The 26,310-nt window shown below is 38.2% G+C and overlaps 2 long non-coding RNA genes across 2 annotated transcripts; one reads left to right on the forward strand and one right to left on the reverse strand.

Moving 5' to 3' along the window:
- Nucleotides 1-5,681: 5,681 nt before the first annotated feature.
- On the reverse strand, nucleotides 5,682-6,580 carry LOC131017123 (uncharacterized). Its single transcript, XR_009099440.1, has 2 exons — nucleotides 6,517-6,580; nucleotides 5,682-5,912 (listed from the first exon to the last, which is right to left on the reverse strand). It is a non-coding gene; the product is annotated as an uncharacterized LOC131017123 (long non-coding RNA).
- Nucleotides 6,581-13,600: 7,020 nt separating this feature from the next.
- LOC131017124 (uncharacterized) lies at nucleotides 13,601-14,647 on the forward strand. Its single transcript, XR_009099441.1, has 2 exons — nucleotides 13,601-13,765; nucleotides 14,369-14,647. It is a non-coding gene; the product is annotated as an uncharacterized LOC131017124 (long non-coding RNA).
- The last annotated feature ends 11,663 nt before the right edge of the window (nucleotides 14,648-26,310 follow it).

Consider the following 26,310-nt stretch of genomic DNA (forward strand, 5'->3'; position numbering starts at 1 on the left):
AATGGTCGCTTCTACGTAAAACATGAAGGACCCTCAGCGAACTAAACTTCTCTACAACGCCCTCAGATCTATACCCTTTCTTCGGAATACATATTATGGTACGGATGTGTGAGCTATGCACATAGTCTTTGAGATGTAGATCATACGAACTAGCACTTATGCTGTGATGATCTTTTATGAGACGTGGAACAAAATGCCTTCGCAGGATAGGAGTAGGTAAGTAATCCATAGTAGAAAGAATTACCTTCTCTTTCGCAGCCTTCCTTACGCAGAATTCCCGCACAATATCGTGAAGGCTGCAACTCTTTATTTTCCCATCAGACTTCCTGTTGGTGACCAAAACTAAACTTCTTTCGACAAGATCTTCCAAGCAATCTTCTGCCTCTTCTTCCAAGCTTTTAGATCCATTTGAAAGTGTTACAAAACCTTCAGATATCCAAAGATTAACAAGTTCTGTAACACGAATCTCCTGATCTTCTGAAAATCCAGCCATATATAAAAGACACAGCTTCAAGTGATTAGGTAAATGGGTATAACTCGAATCAATTATTGTTTCAAGCTGCCCGCCGTTTGCAGCAATTTGTTTCCATGAGGATCGAGTATGGATCTGAATCTTAGATAAGAGTCCTGCCACCACCACGATTGAAAGGGGGAGTCCCCCGCAATTTTGAACAATTTTCTTCCCAATATCTTCCAATTCAATAGGAATGTCTTTATCTCCGAACACCTTTTGCTTTAGCAAATTCCAACTATGATGTGCATCCAACAGACTCATAGTATGAATGGATCTAGAAGAGTCGACATAAGCAGCTACATCATGCAGCCTTGTGGTTACTATGATCCTACTGCCATTACCAACATCAGGAAACAAACTCTTTACATCATCCCAAGCTTTCGTACTCCACATGTCGTCCATTACAATAAGATACCTTCGACCTTTTAGGTACTCGCAAATTAAGGTTTCCATAGGGATGTCGCTCGCAGCATTTGAAATTTCTTTAATGGAAGCTAGAAGATTTAGAACAATGCGTTCTACACTATGATCTTGTGATATTGTAACCCAAGCACAAGTACTAAAAGTTTTCATAATCAATGAATCATTATAAACAAGTTTAGCAAGTGTGGTCTTACCAATGCCTCCGGTTCCAACAATTGGAAAGACCATTAGTCTGGATGATTTCTTGCAAAGCTGATTCGTGATAGCTACCAGATCTTCTTGAAAACCAACCACCTCGTCATCTTTGCTGCTTCTGATTGTTGAAGTAGTATCATTGTGAAGGCGGTTTCACCATAAAGCCGATTTCTCAACTGGAAAGGATAGTGTAGACCTCTTAATGAAAAACCTCCATCTCTCTCCGATTCATATTCTTCCAAACATGTTTTTTTCCATGCCACGCTTCAAACGGTGTTTCTATATTTAACAATTGAAATATCGATCTTTAAATACTATTTTTATCTATTTTATTGACTAATTAATGAACTAATAATTTAGTTGGCTAACATAATTGATTTAATACTTTATCTTACGAATACAATAACGACCGATTATTTGATCATTAATACGAGTAGAATTTACTTATTTCATTATTTTTAACAAAAATTAACTGTTAATAATGATATTTTTTATTTCTATTTTTTGTTTTAATATAACATCGAATCATAGTTGGTTACTACTTTTATTATAAATATTTTTAAAACTATTAACAAACTTCAGTTGTAAAAATCCGCCATTTTATACGCAACACCCCCTTTATAGTTTTCACAAATCACAAACGATGATGACTAAATTTACTGGGCTAAAGCCCAATAAAAACAACTACTAGTATAAAACAAAAGGCCCAAGTCTAAAAATGAAAAACAAAGCCCAATAATGTGCAATACTAGTCGTCGCACATTATTGCCACAGCCACCGCCGTCCTCACCTTCATCAAAGTGTAGGGTTGTTCCAGGCGAATCACCAGTTGCTCTCTTCTCAATTTCACGAAGAAGATATCAACTCTCTTCCCTTTTGTCTCTACTTCATTGATAGAGTTCTGATCCAGCTCTAAGTCTAACAACAAGCATTCAACATGTTAATAATGTAAAGAAACAATGTATTCAATCTTTGTAAAGAAACAACTCATGCATACAATAAGTAATGTTGATTAATCAACCACATTCAGCTGTCGGAAATAAATTTTACAAATCTCTAACCTGAAAAGAGCATCTTATCAGGAACGCTTCACACGAACTTGAAAGCTATGATTTCTATGTTTCCGTTGTTTCATTTCTATCACATCTGCCGATAATAAAAGACCACCACTGGCGTCGTCATCGATCTCAATCAGTTTAAGTGTTGGAATGTCTCCAATATTACTTGGAATCTCATTTAGACCATCACACCGAAGAAGCATTAGGCACTCGAGTCTCGGGAAGTGGCTAGCTTTAGTCGTCCAATCAGACAAATATGATCGGTCAATTAGCAAGACTCTCAGCTCCCGAAATTCTCCCTCAATTGTTTCCCAGTGCTTGCCGCTGCAAGCATAGTTTCTTAGTTTAAGCACTTGAAGATTAGTTAATGAGCCAATGATGGTCATATCACTCCAAGAAAGCCTCCAACAACTCAATGTTAACCTTCTCAACTGTGAAGGTAAGTTTAGACCTATAAATGAAAAACATTCATGCATCTCCCAATCCTGTTTTCTAAATGAAAAATCTTCATGCATCTCCAATTTAAATTTCTCAAGTCGGCATAGATATTTAAGATTGTTGTCTGTTGATGCAATAGCAAATATATAATCTATGAACATGTTGTTTGTTATTATTATTATTATGCTTGCCTTTTAATAAAAAATATCTTAAATACACGAAATGTCCAAAAAAAGTTTTGTGATATATTGGAGGAGTGAAACCCCTACTCTAGCCAAAACCTTTTAGTTGTAGGAAAAAATGTCCATGAAGATAAAAATGTGGAAAATGTAGCATTTTTAGTGTTGAAATGACTAAGTTATCCTTACTAATATATTTTGATTAATTAATATTTTACAATTTTCGAAAATATAACAAAATATTAAAAAGAGAAATAGTAAAAACAAAACCTAGATTTTGGGTGAAATCATATTTGGGTAAAAAAAAAAAGAGTTACCATCTTCTTCCCCAAGTCACCTTCATTACCAACGACCTTTTCCGGCGACCTCATTCGGCGGTTTCGCAAGGTGGTCTCCACGGCCGTCTTACTCCTCTTCATCTCGTTTCCGGTAAGTTACTTCCTTCTAATTTCATGTATCTTTTGAATTTGTTGTGAGGTTTTTGAAAAAGTAGAATTTCGAAAAATTTGTTGGGAAAATGTTGATAATAGAAAAATGTGTTAATCTTCTTTGTAATAATGTTCAAAACCACGAGATATGTTTGATTTGTTATATTATTAGTGAATATTTATGAAGTTTTTGGTTTTTGATTCGATTTTTTCGCAATGTGTTTTTTTGGTCACACACAAAACTGATGGTTACACACAAAAACGATGGTTACACACAATTTCAGAAATTAATGTGTGTAACACTGTTACACACTTCATCGTCATCAATTGTGTGTAACAGTAGGAAATTAACCATTACACACATTATCGTCCGAATTGGTGTGTAACAGTACGAAATGCTTTATTACACACATTATCGATCAAAAATGTGTGTAATAATGGAAATTGCTTACTGTTACACTAATTATCGACCACAATTGTGTGTAATGGTTCAAACTTCACTGTTACACACATTATCGTTCGAAATTGTGTGTAACAGTACAAAATGCTTTATTACACACATTATCGGCCAAAAAATGTGTGTAATAATGAAAATTACAGAGGGAAAGCGGCGCGGTCTGGGGCGGTGAAGGCAGCGGCGCGGGTGAAGTCAGCGGTGTCTGAAAATCTATGTGGGCTTCCGGTGCGGGTGAAGGCAGCGGCGTGGTCTGAGGCGGTGACGGCGGCGCCTAGGCAGCGGCGCGGTGGGGCGGAGGCGTGAAGACGGCAGCAAAATTTTAGGGTTTGACTTGGCTGGATCTATGTTCGGGGAAGGCTTCTGGCGCGGGGGAAGGCAGCGGCTCGTTCGGTCTGAGACGGTGACGGCGGCGGCCCGGTGGCGGAGGTGTGAAAATGGCGGCTGAATTCTAGGGATTGAGTTTTTTGAAATTTAGATGTAGTAAATATTTGGTAGTAATTTTATGTAAAGTAATTTTGTATTTTAATTCAAATATATTAAATAAAACTTTTCAATTTTTCTAAATTCCAGAAAATTTAAATAAGGGTAGAAAAGTCATAAAGGCTACCTTAAATAAGGGTAGAAAAGTCATATCGATCTTTAGAAAAAATATTAGGGTAGAAAAGTCATATCGATCTTTAAATATTATTTTATCGACAAATTCACGACCGAATAATTTAGGTGGCTAACATAATTGATTTAATATTTAATCTTACGATTACAATAAAGACCGATTATTCGATCATTAATAGTATTTACTTATTTTATTATTTTTGACAAAAATTAACTGCTGATGATTAGAGCTGGCAAAATCAACCCGGCCCGCCCGTATTTAGGGTTGGGCTGGGCTTTATAAAATAGAGGCCTAAAAACCTGAATTAAGGTAGAAAAGTCATATATTATTAGTATTATGCTCGTATTTTAATAAAAAAAAATACCTTAAATATACAAAATGCTCAAAAAAAAATTCATATATTAGTATTGCTTTTGTTTTTATTAGGGTAGAAAAGTCATATATTATTAGTATTATGCTCGTATTTTAATAAAAAAATACCTTAAATATACAAAACCCCCGTATTTTAATAAAAAAATACCTTAAATATACCTAGCCCCGTCCCTGATTGTTGATGCAATATCCCGCATAAGCATCAAACTTCTCCTTGGAGTAACATATTCCCAACTTTTAAATGTTTGGAATCATTTCCACCATTCTTTTATACTGCACACCAAGTCTGTTGCCACTGAAAGTGTCAGCAGGTTCTCAAGGGGATATTTTCCCCTTTCAGGGTTGGGTAAGGGTTGAAATGACAAGGCAAGGTAAGTTAAATGAACCAGATAAAAACTTGACCTGGCTCCCAATCCCAATGATTTTTTCTACGTAAAACATGAAGGACCCTCAGTGAACTAAACTTCTCTACAACGCCCTCAGATCTATACCCTTTCTTCGGAATACATATTATGGTACGGATGTGTGAGCTATGCACATAGTCTTTGAGATGTAGATCATATGAACTAGCACTTATGATGTGATGATCTTTTATGAGACGTGGAACAAAATGCTTTCGCAGGATAGGAGTAGGTAAGTAATCCATAACAGGAAGAATTACCTTTTCTGTATGATGAAATATTGACAGGATAATTACTTCCTTCATCCGTCCACAAAAAATTTGTCACAATTTATCGTTCATAAAAAATTTATCACTTTTCATTTATAATATTAGGGTCCACACAATTTTCCATTGATGTAATCCTACCTATACAACCACTTGTAGCGAAACCCTTAACCATTGTCTATAATGTGACAAATTTTGCGTGTGCGGAGGAAGCACATTTTATGTCACGACCGGACCTAATTAAGGATAATTAAGCCGGGAAACCGTGACTAATAGAGGGAGATTAGAAGCGGGGTAGAAAGGGGATAATCAAACAAGGAAGGATCGCATTTCATCATTGTTAACAAAAGGAATATTTATAATATAACGGAGGTTTCGTCGTATAGACTCAAATAACTAGTAAGTTCGGATAACTCCGACTTAGCCAAAATAACATAACACTTCTGAGTACGCAGCGGAATAAGGTTCTGAATACATGTATGAAGACATGTATCCCTAGAGTTCATTAATACATAATAAGACAAAAGAGTCCCGCTCGTCACTTCATCACCATCGGCAGCTACTCAACCTGCACATTTAGAAATATATGTAGGGCTGAGTACAAAAGTACTCAGTGGGCACGTATGCCTAAGTATAAAAATACATGCTTCAAAACTGTAAATTGTCATGCCATCTTAAACAGTACAGCAAGGGGTTTTTTTTTCGCTAAAAAGGCCCAAGCTTACTAAATTCATTTGTGATTCTTAAGGTTCGTCTGCAGACTAAGTTCTCTTGTAATCTATCATATCTGGAACTGTGTGCCGGAGAGGTGGCCACCTCTCACGGACACTTGACCGGCCAACCCGCTAGATGACTCACGGTCACTGGTGTACACTAGCCCTGGCAGGATAGCTATCAACTGCTCAGGACCCGAATTCGATTGCATCATTGGCAAAGCCAAAGCAGATAGATATCATACTAAAATTTAAACATTTTATGGCAAGACAATACTTGAAATAACTTTAACTCAAAGATTTTGTCATGAAATAACTTGCTTGAACGTAACATTTAAACTCATTTGATATATATATGAAACTGAAATTAACAGTTAAATCATCTCATGCATTCATTCGTATAAGAGGCCTACGACACGCAGGGGATCTCTATATACGTATAGTAAAAGTAATGCCCACCTGATAGAAACTTTCTGTGGTACAGTAGCTCCTTGTCTGATTATTAATCTCGTGCTTGACCTTTATTACGAGAATATAAATAAGATACTGCTCGAGCAAAATCCTCAAATAATGAGAATATGAAATTAACGATGCATGATCCTCTTATGCATGAATTATTATTCTGAAATAATAACCGGGAAATTTCTATTGTTAATCCAGGCTATTAGATTTAAGCAAAAGCTAAGTCTCGTCTCATGAAGCCGGATAATTAACTAAAATTAATCCGTTCTCTGCAGGGTGCTCTAATCCGCCAATTAAATAAACTCCGCTCCTCATAGTCGATAGAAAAGAATAAATAAATACTTCGATTTACTCGCTTTATAACCTCTTAAAACTCAATCGGGCTTAATAAATAGGAGAACGCACTGTTGTAAGTTTAAATAATTAAAAGGCTCGACATAAGGCAACCTAATAATTATTTAAGTAAAAGTGGGCCTGAATAATTAAATGAAAGGTCCAATTGAAATAATTCATTGGCTCAGGTAGTTAAATAAATCTTGGCCCAAATAAATAAATAATGAACAGTTGGGCTAAGTTTAAATCAAGTATGCGAGGCCCAATTGAATAAGTAACAAGGCCCAATTTGAATAAATAACAAAGGCCTAATGAATAAATAATAAAGTCCAATTAAAATAGAATGCAGTTGGGCTTTCATTAGTAAACTCGGCCCAAAGAGAAACAATAAATGCCCACATGAAAATAAATACAACAAGGCCCAAATAAATAAATAATGAAGCCCAAAGAAATAGAATAAAGGCCCAATTGAAATAAATAGGAGGCCCAAATTTTCGGCCCAACTCAATTAAATGGGAGCCCATCCTCAACTCACTCTCGGTTCTCTCTTTCTCAGCAATAATTCTCGTCTCTCTCTCTCTCGGTCACACTCACTCGCACCCACACAAAACAGGCGACCTCTCTCTCTCTATTTCTCCCTCTCGCTCCGCCTCCAACCGGCCTCAGTCGAGGCGCCGGCCGCCGCTGCTCTTCGACTTGGCGAGTCGGCGCTTCGCCTCTTCTCCCTCTCTTCTCTCCTCACGCAGAATCCAATCGAGCCCTAGTTTCATCTCTGGATTCGCCGCCTCTGGAATCTCCGGCAAGGCTGGCGTTGCCGCCTTTGAAATTGATGAGGTTGACGCCGTTCTACCCCCTATCTCGATCTTCTCAAGTACAGATTCGCGGTCGGCCCTGTCTTCATCTCGATTGAGCGAGACCGCCGCCGCTGCTGTTGAAGAAATCCCCAAACTCAGCGAGGGTCGCCGCCTAAATCTCAACGAGCCGCCGGGTCTCCTTCTCCCCTGGGCTGGCCGGAGATTGTGGGTTCTCGCCGCCGTCTACGACGTTCATTGTCGCTGGAGTTTGTCCGCCGCGGATGCCGCTGCCGCTGACTCTCCGGTGAGGCCGCACCCTGCTTTTGGCGCTGCTCTGCTCGGTTCCTTCGCCGCGTCGTCACGCCGTCTCGAGTCGCAGAGCTCCGACAATCCTCTACCACTCAACCTAAAGCTAAGTAAAAACTAGACTCTCTTTCTATCGGCTCTCAACGCGAATTAAAGACAAGGCGTAATCTCTTCTTGTTTTGTGTAAATTCAAACTATGCTCGTTCAAACTCGAATTCTTATTGGCACTTGCTCAACAATAGTGGTTGGTGTTCTACATGATAAAGCCTGCGTCTATCATGCTTATGAGAGTCTTATATCATCTGGAACTGATTATGCTACGGTATGAATGCTTACTGGAATGAATATCTGAAATAGAATTAATACCTTGGGAATGACTGTTGGTTGGCTGATTGCCGTTGAGTTTAACGAACTGGAATGATTGAACTGAACTGAAATAAATGTTCTTTCCATTAATGTAGGTGAAATCTTGGAGGAGTTGAAGAGAGTTAAAGAAGTTTACCTCCTCGCTGAGAATGTATGAAGGCCCCTGCTGTCCTGAACTTTCTAAGTGTGGAATGGAAACAAAATGGAGATTAATAGCTGATGAAGTCTGGAACAAAATGAAGGTGTTCGGGTGTGAAATGCACACTTGTTTTAGTCAAAATGTGCAAACTGGCTGGAGTCAAAAAGATACAAATAGGCGGTGGAGCATGCTAAGGAATAGGGGAGGGTGTAGTGGCAGGGGAATTGGAACAGTTGTTGAAAAGAAATGAAAAATGTAGCTGCAGTAGATGTTCCTTGCAGCACACACGTTTTATCCTTCTCATTCTTTTCTTTCTTTTCCTTTTTCTTTAAGTGCTAGATAGTGAATAGTAGTGTAGAAATGATTGTTGATGGTATTTGTTGGAGAGCATGCGTGTAGTATGCAATAGAGTAGGAAAGAGGACTATGATTGTAAGTGTTGGAAAGTCTTGAGGTGACAAATAGAATCCCATAGTAGTTTTTGTATCAATTGAGGATCTATAAATCTAATTTTTTTTTCGGATTCTACTAATCTTTATAAAGCCTCTGCGAATTAAATACTCCCTCCGTCCACTAATTCATGACCTAAGTAGTAAAACACGGGTTTTAAGAAAAAGTGTATTTTTATTAGTTGAGTGAAGAAAGGGACCCACAATTAATGTATTGTTTATTAGTTGAGTGGAGAAAAAGTGTATTGTTTTGGGACCCACCAATTAAATATAAATAAAAACTTACTAAAAATGGATAGGTCTTGAGTTGGTGGACGTCCCAAAAAGGAAAGAAGGCCTTGAATTAGTGGACGGAGGGAGTATCTAATTTAACTCGCTCTATTAGTCGGGATTAAAACCATGATTGAGTAAAGTAATAGATAGAAATAATATTTCGGTTACAAATAAAATAATAACTCGACTTCGCTAAGTCAATTATCATTTTGAAATAAATCATTGACTACTCAATAATTCAATCGTGGTCATCTCAGGTAATGGCATCTAATTCAGAACTCTGAGCTGAATTAACTGAATATTAATCACTGGATTAAATCAACTAAAATATGTAAAAATAAATATTGCATTTATTTCTCTTAATCATAAAATAAAATAGCGGGCTACTACATACTACCCCTCTTAACAAAAATTTCGTCCCGAAATTTGCATATCATTGCAAAAAGGTTCTGGGTACTCTCTTATCTTGATTTCTGTCAGATTATCTCAATCATCTCTGGTCCTAAAATTCTCCTTTCACCTACTTTATCTCAGTAGAGTGGTGATCTATATTTTCTTCCATGCATTACCTCATAAGGCGCCATATTGATTGTTGCCTGATAACTATTATTGTAGGTAAACTCAATCGATGACATCACTGTTCATCACTTTCACCTTTGCCTTGTACTACTTTTAACGTGTCTTCGAGAGTCTGAATTATTCTCTCAACCATCTATATGTTTGTGGGCAAAAGGTGGTACTGAAATTTAACCTTGTGCCTAATTTCTTCTACAAGTTCATACATAATCTGGATGTAAACTTCGAATCTCAGTCCAAAGTGATTGACACGAGCATACCGTGGAGCGCGCAATTTCTCAAACATATAATTGGCCTAACTTGTCTGATCCCTATGTGATCGGTATTAATATAAAACGAGCTCATTTCGCAAGTCGCTCCACTATTACCCAGATGGCAGCACTCCCTCTTTTCGACTTCGTAAACTAGTCACGACATCTGTTGCAAAGTGCTATAACTTCCATTATGAAATCTCCAATGGTTGAAATTTTTTCATATGGTCTATGGTGCAAGGCCTTCACTCGTTGGCATACTAGGCATCTCTCAACAAGTGTAGCTATATCTTTCCATCGGAATTCTTCTTTCAAGTCTTTGTACATTTTATGCTTCCTGGGTGGCCAGTATATGGCGTGTCATGAGCTTCGCTCATTATCTCATCTCTGAATTGTTCATCGTGTGAACACACACAATCTTTGATCAACATTAACGCATTATCCATGTCTCATGATACGTCTCCTGATCTTATTGCTAAACATATTTTCTCCAAGGTCTCATTTTTTTTTTTTTTTTTTTTTGCGCATTATCAGCTTTCCTATAAAGTTGGGTGTTATTACCATCGTGGCAATAATCCCTTCTACAGATTCTAGTGGTTGAACCACTTCTAAATTCATTCTACTAAAATCTTTCATGGGTTCCTCTTCCTGAGTGAGGGTCATTGGTCTTGCTATTTTGGAAAATCCTTCTATGAATCTCTGATAGCAACTTGCTAGTTCCAAGAAACTTTTGATCTCATTGGGGTTAGTAGGCGATCTCCACTCATGTACAACTTGTACTTCCTCAGGGTGCACTTTGATCCTTTCTAATGAGATAATATGTCCCGAAAACGTGATTTTGTTGAGCCAAAATTCGCACTTGCAGAACTTAGCATAAAGATGCTTTGTTTTCAACATTTTTAAGACTATTCTCAGGTGTTTCTCATGGTCCTTCTCGTTCCTCGAGTAGATCAAGACATCATCTACGAAAACTAAGACAACTTGTGTAATACCCGGGCTTTTGATTACGTGATTAATTGCGTGAGTTTGAGTAATTAAGGTTTAGATCCCTTGTTTGATTTACTTTGTAAAGAGATGAGGAGTTATATGAAGTTCCCTTGTTATTTTTAAGACGTTGAGATGTTCTTTTGATGATGTGTGGATGATGTGGGATTTTAAATCCGTAGTTGAGTTTGAGTATTTGAATAATTCGAGATAATTATTTGAATGAGAACGATGAACTCGGAAGTGAAATCTGAGTCCGTTAAGACGTTTTTGAAATTTTTGACGATGAATAGTAAAATACGGCTATTTCGTCTTTTTGTCGACTTTCAAAATTTTACGTGCACGTCGTCGAGAAATATTCTTAGTTTTTCGATACGAGTCCAATAATGAAAGTTTTTATTTTTGGACGACGAGTGAATAGTAAACCGGGATTTCTCGATAAACGAACCGAGCTTGTTTATCAGAATTTCGAGAACGAGCTTGCGTTTTCTATATTTATATAGAATTACGAGTGTAATGAAAGTGAGTAGGAGTTAAGAGGACGAGTAACGAAGAATATGGGTAGTTAGTCGTTAAAACGAGACGAAACGAGATATTTAACGACTAAGTGAGATAATATACTATCTAACCTACCCTACCCTAACCACTCCACCAACCACCCAACCCCACTCACTCACACATATTATACGGCTGTATCAGCCAAACACTCCACTCACACTTTAATCTCACACATACAACACCTAAAACACACACTAGTTCACGCCATTTTCATTTTAGTTTGAGCTCAAGCTTTTGACCTCCGATTTGAGCATCGAGACGAGCGCCGATCATCTTTTCGATCACGTATCTAAGTAGGTAAGATCTCTACCTACGTTTTGATGGTTTTCTTTTCGATTTTCGTCGACGTCGAAAAACGTCGATTCTCGACTTTATTTTGAAACGACGTCGGATCGTCGTGAAATTTTAGTATGTTGTTCTTGGGTAAATGTTAAGCATGTTTAATGAAGGGAGTAAGAACGGAACGAACCGTAGCTATGAAACCCATGAGGGCAGCCCCGTTTTTCACATATTAGCTTGTCTTTCGATTTTTGTTTGATCGTTTTGACTTGATATTTGTGCTTAGGGGTATGCTAGAATCGATATATATTAAATTCGTATTTTTCCAAGCACGAAAATTGTATAAATTTTTAGAGTATGATTATTTAAATTCGTGAAGTTTGAGACGTTGCATAATGAATATTATTGCGTATATGTGTTCTACGATATCACATGAGCATGCTAATTGATTTACAATTTATGGATGATAATTGTTGAACGAAATTAAAACTGGAATTCTGTCAAAATTTTACAGCAGTTTCAAGCTTATGTTTCGATGAGTTTTCATTGCTTGATGGCTCTGAAATTTTAGTATGTTTATCTATGATATGTGTATTTCGTCGCTGCAAAATTTCATGTCTTTTGGATGATGTTTGCTATTTTAAAGATATTTTGAAAAATCCTTGACAGAATCTGTCAACTGTTGGTAGACTTCACAAAAACGTTTATATCTATTAATCCATGAAGGATTTTGCATCACCGTTTTTTTTTAACGAAATTAGACTTCAATATCTTTCTAAAAACATAAGATTTCGATTTTTATGACCTCTGAAACAGAGCAGTTTATTATTTCAAACATGCCCTGTTCTGCTGTCATATTTTTCCAACTGTAAAAGTGTATGAGTTTCATTGTTTATTTGGCAGATCATATGAACGTTTTCTCTTGTGAAATTTTAACCAAATATTCAAGGATACCTTTAGTTTTGGATGATTAAATTTGATGGAATTTTATTAAGGTTTGCCTTGGTTTCTAATGGCCTAAACAAAATTGACAGAAACTGTCAATCTTTGACAGCCTGCACTAAAAGAGCAATATCTCCAAAAAACCTTTAACCTTTTTGGTTAACTACCATTTTTAGAGTGAACTACACTTCATGAAGTTTTTGAGATCAATTGGTATGAGAGTTTATGATGATTGAGTTGGTTGTTATGAATTTTTAAAGATGACACAAAAACAGCAAAACTTTCTAGAAAACAACTTGATTATATTTGTTTTGATGGATGATACGATATGACTAAATGGTGTGAGTTGTGAGAGTTATGATTAACGCACATAAATGTTGGTATCTGACACTCGAACAATTGGTGTCGAGTATAAATGATAGTTTACTGATAAAGAGTTTTGATGATTTTGAATTGTTTGGTTTGCGTTGAAAAGATGTCAAGATGTTAAGTTTTGAGTCGAGAGACGAGTTCACGTAGTGAGATTCACGCGTTGAAATCTCGTGGCTGACATTATATATGAATAGGTCATGCCGAAATTTTTAGTGAAATTAGAATTTGAGCATAGTCAATTCTTGTTGACCCGTGACTCAAATACATGCCTAATGGAAAGTTTAACTTTCTAATCGGTTAATTAGACGAGATGAGAGCGAATAGATCTGCTAAGAAAGTGGACTTTTCGATGTGTTAAATATTTCTTTTAATTGAAGCGCTGCTAATTATAACATAAGGATGTTATAATTAATGAGTAATGACGAAAGATAATAATTGTTATATTGATTAACAATCAAGAGAGATGAACATTAGAGATACTAATGTTTCATAAAAGAGATTAGATTATTAATCGAGGTTTCTTTTATAACTTCTCACCAATTCTTCATAACGATGAAGGTCCTTTTGGGAAGTAACGACTTGAGGGAGAGAGTGACGTTACTCATTGATACAGAGACACAACGAGGTGGGCATTACTTTTACTATACGTATATAGAGATCCCCTGCGTGTCGTAGGCCTCTTATACGAATGAATGCATGAGATGATTTAACTGTTAATTTCAGTTTTATATATATCTATCAAATGAGTTTAATGTTACATTTGAGCAAGTTATTTCGTTACAAAATATTTGAGTTAAAGTTATTTCAAGTATTGTCTTGCCATAAAATGTTTAAATTTTAGTATGATATCTATCTGCTTTGGCTTTGCCAATGATGCAATCGAATTCGGGTCCTGAGCAGTTGATAGCTATCCTGCCAGGGCTAGTGTACACCAGTGACCGTGAGTCATCTAGCGGGTTGGCCGGTCAAGTGACCGTGAGAGGTGGCCACCTCTCCGGCACACAGTTTCAGATATGATAGATTACAAAAGAACTTAGTCTGATCAGTCGAACTTTAAGAATCACAAATGAACTTAGTAAGCTTGGGCCTTTTAGCTAAAACTCCCTTGTTGTACTGTTTATGATGGCATGACAATTTACAGTTTTGAAGCATGTATTTTTATACTTAGGCATACGTGCCCACTGAGTACTTTTGTACTCAGCCCTGCATATGTTTTCTAAATGTGCAGGTTGAGCTGATGTGATGATGGTGCTGCAATGAGCGGAGTCTCCAGGGTTGTTAATAAATAGTTAACCTGTCTAGAATATGTCTTCATACATATGTCTAGCTACTTTCCGCTGCAAGATGTTGTTGATGTTATAGTATGTTATGTCATACTTTGAGTCTTAAGAGAATGGTTTCATATGATGTATAACTTGATTAATGATATTAATTAAGTTTTATGCTGTCTTTCATAGACTGTTTTCAATTGAGTATTAATGAATAAAAATGACGAGTTTTATTAAGATGAGTAAGTTTTACGGCTATAAATGACGCCCCTTTTCTTCCCCTTCTTCTTTAACCCCATCCCTAGTCGTGGATCACTCGGCCTAACTATCCCTAGTTAGGGCGGGCTGTGACAACTTGCCTAAGTATGGGTGGAACACTCGGTTCATGAGGTCCACAAACATGGCTGGTGCATTGGTCAATCCAAATGACACCACTACGAACTCATAGAGTCTATATCTGGTTCGGAAGACCACCTTGGGTACATCTTCTCATTGAATCTATAGTTGATGGTACCTAGACCTTAAATCTAGCTTTGAGGACACACTCACTCCTCTGAGTTGCTTGAAGAAGTCGTCTATCCTCGATAGAGGATACCTGTCCTTGAGTGTCACCTTGTTCAACTCTCTATAAGTTGATGTGTATCCTCGGTAGAGGATACACATTCTCAATGTGCCATCTTTATTCTTTTACAAAAAGAACGGGTGCACCCCGGTGAAATCTCCAGGAAACATTTGGAAATTCACGTACGATTGTCACGTCTCCTATACTTTTCTCGGTTTTTAGTTTTCTGTGCAACTACACAAGGTAGGGTGGACACCATTTTCTTATCATCTTTGTTGCTTGAGGGACGGAGATGATCGTCTTTCTCATACCCATGCTGATCCCATGAAAACGTGTCAGTTTCTTCCCCGTGGTCGAAAAGAAATTTGACTTTCATTGCAAATGATGGTGGCATAGTTCTCAACTATCTGTTCCATTCCTAAAATTATGTATATGTCTCTCATCGGCATAACATACGAGTTGTTCACTCCAATTTGAATAATTTTTTTATGCTCAACTCTAAATTCAATCACACATGTGCTATTATTGTTGTTGTTGCTGCCGCTGGCATGGTTATTGCTCTTGGTATGGTTGGGCAAAGCTTGGATTGCTCAAATGCGGAGTTTGAACAGGCGAATTTAGCCTGAGACCCGCCCTTTGTTGCTTATTCGGGTAACGATTTGTATAATGTTCATTCCAGTTACTATGCAACATCCTTCATTACCAGTCCTGGAGAGTTTCCCATGGTTCTTGTTCCACTTTGGGTAGGGTGGAGTCCCATACTTGTTATCCCCCATCTGTTTTGAGGTGTCATAGCCACGTTGCAGGGACGTCTGCCCCTGCCATGACCCTTTCCTTAGCTTGGCCAGGGTTACTATATCCCATTCTCTTTTTTTTTTCACAAAAGTTTTTTTTTTTTTTGAGCCCGAGTTTGTGGAGGTGCAGACGTAGGCGCAGTTGCTGGTATCTCTCCCAGCATTGCTGCCTCAATGCATAACGCTTTGCTAAGCGACTCCACGTAAGACGATCCACCATGGCTTGCCCAAGCCATTCTAATCTCTTGCCTCAGTCCGACACAGAATTCTTTTAACCATCTTTCCATATGTGTCTACTTGCTCTAGCGCATATCTTGACGTATCGCAGAACATCATGCCGTATGGAGTAATTGTTGTTCTTCTTTGCTTCGGATTGTTAAATTCCATTTCTTTCTTTTTGCGATAGCTTTTGGGTGTATACTTGTCATATATTACAGTCTTAAACTATTCCCACGTTAAATTTCCTAACAACTCAATTGTCATTGTCTTCCTCCTTGCTTCCCACCATAAGTCAGTTGAAAGGATACGCGAGACGTTCCTGTGTAAGAAATTGAAGATGCGCTCACTAGCTTCTCAGCCTTCGTAGGATCTCCTATCTTATCGAAGACAAGTGGATTTTCTCGTAGAAATAGTTATTCTATTCTACATTTTTGTTGTATGGCTAGTGGGGCTTGTTCTGGCCCCGGTACTGGGCCTTTTCCATTATCTCGGGGAATTTTTTTTTTTTTTTCCCCTCCTCTCGGACACCCTCATTTGGTGGCATACTGATGAGTTGACATATAGTCATTAACGCATTATAAAACATACAGATGCATATCATCACTTCTGTAAATTGTTTCTTGATTTTCAAATCTTGTTCGGACTCTTTCTCATGCAAGTATATAAGTAACACGTGGCAGAAGTGACTTGCCGCAAAACACCAAATAGGTTGCTGAATAGACATAGGAAATTTACATCAATAAAGACTATTTCATTAACATTTGGATATAGATCTACTCATCTATCCAAGTACTACACGTGGTGGACTGGTTGTCTAGCAGTTATTACAAAAGAACTTAGTCACGTTACGCCCTGTGAACCAGCATTTCAGTACTAGTACTAGTCAAACAACTAAGCCAGCATAAGGGCATAAAAAGCATCACAACAATCAACATTTCTGAAAAACACAAATAACGTTCTACTAAATCCATAAGAGATGGTCTAGTTGGATCACGTGCTTGACCCTTCGGTCGAGGCATACGTGCTAGATGGATTTAATCTGGTGAATACTTGTTTGTCTTTAGGTCACCGGAAATCTACTAACAACTAATAAACCACAATAATTTAAATCACAAAAGACAATTTGGCAAAGTGTTTCAACAATTTTGTCAAACAATTGAAAAGGAATGACCTTAGGGTAGAAATGAATTGACTAAAAGGTCGAAACGAAATGACCTAATAATTTGAACCCGCTTGGCTTTTCAGATGAAAGTTTAAATATATAGGTTTAGAGACCCATATATGACGACTACTGAGATTTTGGTCATGTGGACTGGCCAGGTCCGACACAACTACTTCTCAGTCACTCGGAAATACTTTTCCGAACTTGGCAACTCTTGTTCATTGGCTGCAAAAGGTATATTTGGTCTAAAATCACCACTTTCTTCTTAACATCTTGAACATGTCCTTGAGAATATTCTAGAGCTTCTCAAACTTGGAGTCTGTCTCCTAGTTTAATGCAATCCTTAAACATCTTCTATAGGCGAAATAAGGTAGGCTCGACCTTACTCAACAATCTTCCTCTACATGATCTTTATGTAGTACTCCTAGTACTTAGTGTTTTCTTCACATAGCGCTTGAAATGCAACCATATAATTTGAAGTACTCTTCCGTGTTATTGCAAAAGACCTTCTGAATCATCACACATTCAATAAGGAAATAGCCTTTGCTCATCTGAGCACCTTTATAGGGTATGTGTCACCATATGTAATGCTAAGCCATGGAATGACCTTAGTCAATGCTCTTATTCCGGCTACCAGACTAAATACCTAATCCAAGACGTTCTAACTGAGGCGATGTCCTCGATAGGTTAAGGTATGTATACTTATCTTGAGTATATCCTTAGGGTCTCATTAGAATCTTAATTCATTTGTTTCAGCATTGATCCACTGTCGGCGCTTCTAGCTATTATTAAACTCTGAACCATCTTCGAGAACTTCCCTCGTCTTACCCACTTGCGTAAACTTTTATGATCAATCATAATGGTTGGTAATTGTCAGTACCCATATCACATCTCGTCTTTCCAATTCGTAGTAGGTGATCGTAATCAATAGGGATTCTCAGTCATGTCCTCATCTAATATGATAGGTACTGTAAGCAGAATGGTTCCGAATACCTGAAACTATAAGCTGATAGCTTCAATCGAATTATTAACATCATATACAAAGCATTTTGACCCCTGGTAAGTCTAATTATGAAGTTCATTGATGAATCATGAAAGTTATCCTCAAGTCATAGCTAGTGATAATCGAGGCTAGAAGTGAGTCTCAACTTATTAGGGATTAGCTAACTGGTTACATAAGTCATACTCATCGCTATAAGCAATATCATACTTAAACTATCATTGAATAAGGCAATAGTCGATTAGGTGCTCCGTCTCGTGTGAACAACCTGAATGAAGAACTATGCCTCCTTCAGTGATTCGTGCGTGGCACTCCGCTTGCACTGCTTTTATTGGATTCTCTTCCTCTTTCTTAGCTCTTCACCATGGCTATAGTGAAACATAACTGAGTTTCTAGCTTCTATTGTTCTTCTCGTAACAGTGATCATGCATTCTTAACGCATCTAAGTTCATTGAGATATCTAATCAATCAATAAAGCATAAAACTTGAATGTAAGCATCAGTACATTCATATAAAACGTGAACTTCTCAATGTTTTAAAATCATTACCACCTTCTTTCTTGCTGAGCATGACGATGTGATGAAGTGATGAGCTTTGGTTGACTGACTCATATATTCTAGTGATCATACCAGAAAAATGGGCTAACTCTAGGGTTCAGAGCAAATGAACTGCTCTGATACCATTCTGTCACGACCGGACCTAATTAAGGATAATTAAGCCGGGAAACCGTGACTAATGGAGGGAGATTAGAAGCGGGGTAGAAAGGGGATAATCAAACAAGGAAGGATTGCATTTCATCATTGTTAACAAAAGGAATATTTATAATATAACGGAGGTTTCGTCGTATAGACTCAAATAACTAGTAAGTTCGGATAACTTCGACTTAGCCAAAATAACATAACACTTCTGAGTACGCAGCGGAATAAGGTTCTGAATACATGTATGAAGACATGTATCCCTAGAGTTCATTAATACATAATAAGACAAAAGAGTCCCGCTCGTCACTTCATCACCATCGGCAGCTACTCAACCTGCACATTTAGAAATATATGCAGGGCTGAGTACAAAAGTACTCAGTGGGCACGTATGCCTAAGTATAAAAATACATGCTTCAAAACTGTAAATTGTCATGCCATCTTAAACAGTACAGCAAGGGGTTGTTTTTCGCTAAAAAGGCCCAAGCTTACTAAATTCATTTGTGATTCTTAAGGTTCGTCTGCAGACTAAGTTCTCTTGTAATCTATCATATCTGGAACTGTGTGCCGGAGAGGTGGCCACCTCTCACGGACACTTGACCGGCCAACCCGCTAGATGACTCACGGTCACTGGTGTACACTAGCCCTGGCAGGATAGCTATCAACTGCTCAGGACCCGAATTCGATTGCATCATTGGCAAAGCCATAGCAGATAGATATCATACTAAAATTTAAACATTTTATGGCAAGACAATACTTGAAATAACTTTAACTCAAAGATTTTGTCATGAAATAACTTGCTTGAACGTAACATTTAAACTCATTTGATATATATATGAAACTGAAATTAACAGTTAAATCATCTCATGCATTCATTCGTATAAGAGGCCTACGACACGCAGGGGATCTCTATATACGTATAGTAAAAGTAATGCCCACCTGATAGAAACTTTCTGTGGTACAGTAGCTCCTTGTCTGATTATTAATCTCGTGCTTGACCTTTATTACGAGAATATAAATAAGATACTGCTCGAGCAAAATCCTCAAATAATGAGAATATGAAATTAACGATGCATGATCCTCTTATGCATGAATTATTATTCTGAAATAATAACCGGGAAATTTCTATTGTTAATCCAGGCTATTAGATTTAAACAAAAGCTAAGTCTCGTCTCATGAAGCCGGATAATTAACTAAAATTAATCCGTTCTCTGCAGGGTGCTCTAATCCGCCAATTAAATAAACTCCGCTCCTCATAGTCGATAGAAAAGAATAAATAAATACTTCGATTTACTCGCTTTATAACCTCTTAAAACTCAATCGGGCTTAATAAATAGGAGAACGCACTGTTGTAAGTTTAAATAATTAAAAGGCTCGACATAAGGCAACCTAATAATTATTTAAGTAAAAGTGGGCCTGAATAATTAAATGAAAGGTCCAATTGAAATAATTCATTGGCTCAGGTAGTTAAATAAATCTTGGCCCAAATAAATAAATAATGAACAGTTGGGCTAAGTTTAAATCAAGTATGCGAGGCCCAATTGAATAAGTAACAAGGCCCAATTTGAATAAATAACAAAGGCCTAATGAATAAATAATAAAGTCCAATTAAAATAGAATGCAGTTGGGCTTTCATTAGTAAACTCGGCCCAAAGAGAAACAATAAATGCCCACATGAAAATAAATACAACAAGGCCCAAATAAATAAATAATGAAGCCCAAAGAAATAGAATAAAGGCCCAATTGAAATAAATAGGAGGCCCAAATTTTCGGCCCAACTCAATTAAATGGGAGCCCATCCTCAACTCACTCTCGGTTCTCTCTTTCTCAGCAATAATTCTCGTCTCTCTCTCTCTCGGTCACACTCACTCGCACCCACACAAAACAGGCGACCTCTCTCTCTCTATTTCTCCCTCTCGCTCCGCCTCCAACCGGCCTCAGTCGAGGCGCCGGCCGCCGCTGCTCTTCGACTTGGCGAGTCGGCGCTTTGCCTCTTCTCCCTCTCTTCTCTCCTCACGCAGAATCCAATCGAGCCCTAGTTTCATCTCTGGATTCGCCGCCTCTGGAATCTCCGGCAAGGCTGGCGTTGCCGCCTTTGAAATTGATGAGGTTGACGCCGTTCTACCCCCTATCTCGATCTTCTCAAGTACAGATTCGCGGTCGGCCCTGTCTTCATCTCGATTGAGCGAGACCGCCGCCGCTGCTGTTGAAGAAATCCCCAAACTCAGCGAGGGTCGCCGCCTAAATCTCAACGAGCCGCCGGGTCTCCTTCTCCCCTGGGCTGGCCGGAGATTGTGGGTTCTCGCCGCCGTCTACGACGTTCATTGTCGCTGGAGTTTGTCCGCCGCGGATGCCGCTGCCGCTGACTCTCCGGTGAGGCCGCACCCTGCTTTTGGCGCTGCTCTGCTCGGTTCCTTCGCCGCGTCGTCACGCCGTCTCGAGTCGCAGAGCTCCGACAATCCTCTACCACTCAACCTAAAGCTAAGTAAAAACTAGACTCTCTTTCTATCGGCTCTCAACGCGAATTAAAGACAAGGCGTAATCTCTTCTTGTTTTGTGTAAATTCAAACTATGCTCGTTCAAACTCGAATTCTTATTGGCACTTGCTCAACAATAGTGGTTGGTGTTCTACATGATAAAGCCTGCGTCTATCATGCTTATGAGAGTCTTATATCATCTGGAACTGATTATGCTACGGTATGAATGCTTACTGGAATGAATATCTGAAATAGAATTAATACCTTGGGAATGACTGTTGGTTGGCTGATTGCCGTTGAGTTTAACGAACTGGAATGATTGAACTGAACTGAAATAAATGTTCTTTCCATTAATGTAGGTGAAATCTTGGAGGAGTTGAAGAGAGTTAAAGAAGTTTACCTCCTCGCTGAGAATGTATGAAGGCCCCTGCTGTCCTGAACTTTCTAAGTGTGGAATGGAAACAAAATGGAGATTAATAGCTGATGAAGTCTGGAACAAAATGAAGGTGTTCGAGTGTGAAATGCACACTTGTTTTAGTCAAAATGTGCAAACTGGCTGGAGTCAAAAAGATACAAATAGGCGGTGGAGCATGCTAAGGAATAGGGGAGGGTGTAGTGGCAGGGGAATTGGAACAGTTGTTGAAAAGAAATGAAAAATGTAGCTGCAGTAGATGTTCCTTGCAGCACACACGTTTTATCCTTCTCATTCTTTTCTTTCTTTTCCTTTTTCTTTAAGTGCTAGATAGTGAATAGTAGTGTAGAAATGATTGTTGATGGTATTTGTTGGAGAGCATGCGTGTAGTATGCAATAGAGTAGGAAAGAGGACTATGATTGTAAGTGTTGGAAAGTCTTGAGGTGACAAATAGAATCCCATAGTAGTTTTTGTATCAATTGAGGATCTATAAATCTAATTTTTTTTTCGGATTCTACTAATCTTTATAAAGCCTCTGCGAATTAAATACTCCCTCCGTCCACTAATTCATGACCTAAGTAGTAAAACACGGGTTTTAAGAAAAAGTGTATTTTTATTAGTTGAGTGAAGAAAGGGACCCACAATTAATGTATTGTTTATTAGTTGAGTGGAGAAAAAGTGTATTGTTTTGGGACCCACCAATTAAATATAAATAAAAACTTACTAAAAATGGATAGGTCTTGAGTTGGTGGACGTCCCAAAAAGGAAAGAAGGCCTTGAATTAGTGGACGGAGGGAGTATCTAATTTAACTCGCTCTATTAGTCGGGATTAAAACCATGATTGAGTAAAGTAATAGATAGAAATAATATTTCGGTTACAAATAAAATAATAACTCGACTTCGCTAAGTCAATTATCATTTTGAAATAAATCATTGACTACTCAATAATTCAATCGTGGTCATCTCAGGTAATGGCATCTAATTCAGAACTCTGAGCTGAATTAACTGAATATTAATCACTGGATTAAATCAACTAAAATATGTAAAAATAAATATTGCATTTATTTCTCTTAATCATAAAATAAAATAGCGGGCTACTACATACTACCCCTCTTAACAAAAATTTCGTCCCGAAATTTGCATATCATTGCAAAAAGGTTCTGGGTACTCTCTTATCTTGATTTCTGTCAGATTATCTCAATCATCTCTGGTCCTAAAATTCTCCTTTCACCTACTTTATCTCAGTAGAGTGGTGATCTATATTTTCTTCCATGCATTACCTCATAAGGCGCCATATTGATTGTTGCCTGATAACTATTATTGTAGGTAAACTCAATCGATGACATCACTGTTCATCACTTTCACCTTTGCCTTGTACTACTTTTAACGTGTCTTCGAGAGTCTGAATTATTCTCTCAACCATCTATATGTTTGTGGGCAAAAGGTGGTACTGAAATTTAACCTTGTGCCTAATTTCTTCTACAAGTTCATACATAATCTGGATGTAAACTTCGAATCTCAGTCCAAAGTGATTGACACGAGCATACCGTGGAGCGCGCAATTTCTCAAACATATAATTGGCCTAACTTGTCTGATCCCTATGTGATCGGTATTAATATAAAACGAGCTCATTTCGCAAGTCGCTCCACTATTACCCAGATGGCAGCACTCCCTCTTTTCGACTTCGTAAACTAGTCACGACATCTGTTGCAAAGTGCTATAACTTCCATTATGAAATCTCCAATGGTTGAAATTTTTTCATATGGTCTATGGTGCAAGGCCTTCACTCGTTGGCATACTAGGCATCTCTCAACAAGTGTAGCTATATCTTTCCATCGGAATTCTTCTTTCAAGTCTTTGTACATTTTATGCTTCCTGGGTGGCCAGTATATGGCGTGTCATGAGCTTCGCTCATTATCTCATCTCTGAATTGTTCATCGTGTGAACACACACAATCTTTGATCAACATTAACGCATTATCCACGTCTCATGATACGTCTCCTGATCTTATTGCTAAACATATTTTCTCCAAGGTCTCATTTTTTTTTTTTTTTTTTTTTGCGCATTATCAGCTTTCCTATAAAGTTGGGTGTTATTACCATCGTGGCAATAATCCCTTCTACAGATTCTAGTGGTTGAACCACTTCTAAATTCATTCTACTAAAATCTTTCATGGGTTCTTCTTCCTGAGTGAGGGTCATTGGTCTTGCTATTTTGGAAAATCCTTCTATGAATCTCTGATAGCAACTTGCTAGTTCCAAGAAACTTTTGATCTCATTGGGGTTAGTAGGCGATCTCCACTCATGTACAACTTGTACTTCCTCAGGGTGCACTTTGATCCTTTCTAATGAGATAATATGTCCCGAAAACGTGATTTTGTTGAGCCAAAATTCGCACTTGCAGAACTTAGCATAAAGATGCTTTGTTTTCAACATTTTTAAGACTATTCTCAGGTGTTTCTCATGGTCCTTCTCGTTCCTCGAGTAGATCAAGACATCATCTACGAAAACTAAGACAACTTGCCTAAGTATGGGTGGAACACTCGGTTCATGAGGTCCACAAACATGGCTGGTGCATTGGTCAATCCAAATGACACCACTACGAACTCATAGAGTCTATATCTGGTTCGGAAGACCACCTTGGGTACATCTTCTCATTGAATCTATAGTTGATGGTACCTAGACCTTAAATCTAGCTTTGAGGACACACTCACTCCTCTGAGTTGCTTGAAGAAGTCGTCTATCCTCGATAGAGGATACCTGTCCTTGAGTGTCACCTTGTTCAACTCTCTATAAGTTGATGTGTATCCTCGGTAGAGGATACACATTCTCAATGTGCCATCTTTATTCTTTTACAAAAAGAACGGGTGCACCCCGGTGAAATCTCCAGGAAACATTTGGAAATTCACGTACGATTGTCACGTCTCCTATACTTTTCTCGGTTTTTAGTTTTCTGTGCAACTACACAAGGTAGGGTGGACACCATTTTCTTATCATCTTTGTTGCTTGAGGGACGGAGATGATCGTCTTTCTCATACCCATGCTGATCCCATGAAAACGTGTCAGTTTCTTCCCCGTGGTCGAAAAGAAATTTGACTTTCATTGCAAATGATGGTGGCATAGTTCTCAACTATCCGTTCCATTCCTAAAATTATGTATATGTCTCTCATCGGCATAACATACGAGTTGTTCACTCCAATTTGAATAATTTTTTTATGCTCAACTCTAAATTCAATCACACATGTGCTATTATTGTTGTTGTTGCTGCCGCTGGCATGGTTATTGCTCTTGGTATGGTTGGGCAAAGCTTGGATTGCTCAAATGCGGAGTTTGAACAGGCGAATTTAGCCTGAGACCCGCCCTTTGTTGCTTATTCGGGTAACGATTTGTATAATGTTCATTCCAGTTACTATGCAACATCCTTCATTACCAGTCCTGGAGAGTTTCCCATGGTTCTTGTTCCACTTTGGGTAGGGTGGAGTCCCATACTTGTTATCCCCCATCTGTTTTGAGGTGTCATAGCCACGTTGCAGGGACGTCTGCCCCTGCCATGACCCTTTCCTTAGCTTGGCCAGGGTTACTATATCCCATTCTCTTTTTTTTTTTCACAAAAGTTTTTTTTTTTTTGAGCCCGAGTTTGTGGAGGTGCAGACGTAGGCGCAGTTGCTGGTATCTCTCCCAGCATTGCTGCCTCAATGCATAACGCTTTGCTAAGCGACTCCACGTAAGACGATCCACCATGGCTTGCCCAAGCCATTCTAATCTCTTGCCTCAGTCCGACACAGAATTCTTTTAACCATCTTTCCATATGTGTCTACTTGCTCTAGCGCATATCTTGACGTATCGCAGAACATCATGCCGTATGGAGTAATTGTTGTTCTTCTTTGCTTCGGATTGTTAAATTCCATTTCTTTCTTTTTGCGATAGCTTTTGGGTGTATACTTGTCATATATTACAGTCTTAAACTATTCCCACGTTAAATTTCCTAACAACTCAATTGTCATTGTCTTCCTCCTTGCTTCCCACCATAAGTCAGTTGAAAGGATACGCGAGACGTTCCTGTGTAAGAAATTGAAGATGCGCTCACTAGCTTCTCAGCCTTCGTAGGATCTCCTATCTTATCGAAGACAAGTGGATTTTCTCGTAGAAATAGTTATTCTATTCTACATTTTTGTTGTATGGCTAGTGGGGCTTGTTCTGGCCCCGGTACTGGGCCTTTTCCATTATCTCGGGGAATTTTTTTTTTTTTTTTTCCCTCCTCTCGGACACCCTCATTTGGTGGCATACTGATGAGTTGACATATAGTCATTAACGCATTATAAAACATACAGATGCATATCATCACTTCTGTAAATTGTTTCTTGATTTTCAAATCTTGTTCGGACTCTTTCTCATGCAAGTATATAAGTAACACGTGGCAGAAGTGACTTGCCGCAAAACACCAAATAGGTTGCTGAATAGACATAGGAAATTTACATCAATAAAGACTATTTCATTAACATTTGGATATAGATCTACTCATCTATCCAAGTACTACACGTGGTGGACTGGTTGTCTAGCAGTTATTACAAAAGAACTTAG

The sequence above is a fragment of the Salvia miltiorrhiza genome, chromosome 3 (assembly GCF_028751815.1).
Source record: "Salvia miltiorrhiza cultivar Shanhuang (shh) chromosome 3, IMPLAD_Smil_shh, whole genome shotgun sequence".
NCBI lineage: Eukaryota > Viridiplantae > Streptophyta > Magnoliopsida > Lamiales > Lamiaceae > Salvia > Salvia miltiorrhiza.